Raw genomic sequence first — 1,319 nt, 5'->3', positions numbered from 1 at the left:
CTTTAGGAAAAGTTTGGACACCCCTGGGTTAGAAGCACCTCGCTGGGCAGCAAGCGAGCATTTCTAACCGCCCCCTTTTTAAAATCAGCTTTGTTTTTTCCTCCAACAGACACTCCCAGCATCCCTTGCGCGTGGAATGGCGGGTCGTGGCATGAAGTGGTAAAATATCTTGCGCGTTCAGTCGTTTACCCGTTACCGTCATGTCGTCGTTTGTGACAGAAGTGCTCGCCAGCTCAGGAAAACTGGAGAAAGATGACCTCGCCTGCAAAGTCTCCAAATTGTCACGGAAAGTGGAAGAAACGAAGGTAAACAGTGTAGTTGAGTTAGCTATCTAGCAGCTGTCAAACCCAACTAAAATTGAGTTAACTTAACGGTAAAAAATAATTCATGTTAAATTCAATACTTTAAAAATACTTAAAAATGCGATTATTTTGTTTGTGTGCACACTGACTCTTTGGTACTAATGTTAGCATAACGTTACATTGACCGACCGTTAACCAAAGTGCGGCTAACGCTCCTCTCATGACATATGAAGTCATTTAAGAATAACAAACGTGTAATAAGCTTCACTGGACAATGAATAATTCATGTTTTAATCGAGAATAGAGCGGTATTGATGTGACATTGTCTGGCTGACGTGTCACGCTGCTGATATCATTGCCTGTCAGTGCCAGTCTGAGCTCTTGACTTTAGACAGACAGCCTCATTTTACGCAACATTATTGTGTTCTTTCCAGTCTTGAGACAGTGTTAACACCGATAATCATAATATCTGTCTTGGTTCGTATTTTTACCCATCAAGCTTGCCTTTTTGTGTTTTATTCTTGATTATGTTTAGGGATTTGCGACATTTGTGTCTAACGAGATCATTATATCACATTCAGAGCTTTTTGTAATGTAATTAAATCTATCAAATGAAATGTGTCTTATTCTTCATATTTGTTATCTGAATTGGAGAGATCAGTTTGTTTATCCGTATTAGTGAAAAATATAACGCTGATCTCCTTTTATATCAAAACCCTTTTTTGTATTTAAGCTTGTATTTTTTTTTGCTGTTTTTATGTTTCTGTGTCAGAGTTTTAACCTCCTATCTTTTTCTCCGTACAGGAAGAGGTTACAGACATGATAAATAAAAAATATATTGAGTTTATGCCCAGTATGGAGGGAGCAGAGGAGCTTTTGGACCAGGTTGAATCAGTTTCCAAAGACATTGATTTATTAAAAAGCTGCATTGAGAATGAGGTACCTTTATTTTACTATTAAGTATGCGTTAGTTCCAAAAAAAAAAAAAGTGACTCTTATAATAGTTTAGCATGTAAA

The sequence above is a fragment of the Sinocyclocheilus anshuiensis genome, unplaced genomic scaffold, assembly GCF_001515605.1.
Source record: "Sinocyclocheilus anshuiensis isolate Anshui unplaced genomic scaffold, SAMN03320099.WGS_v1.1 scaffold412, whole genome shotgun sequence".
NCBI classification, from domain to species: Eukaryota; Metazoa; Chordata; class Actinopteri; order Cypriniformes; family Cyprinidae; genus Sinocyclocheilus; species Sinocyclocheilus anshuiensis.
This window is presented reverse-complemented; position numbering follows the sequence as displayed.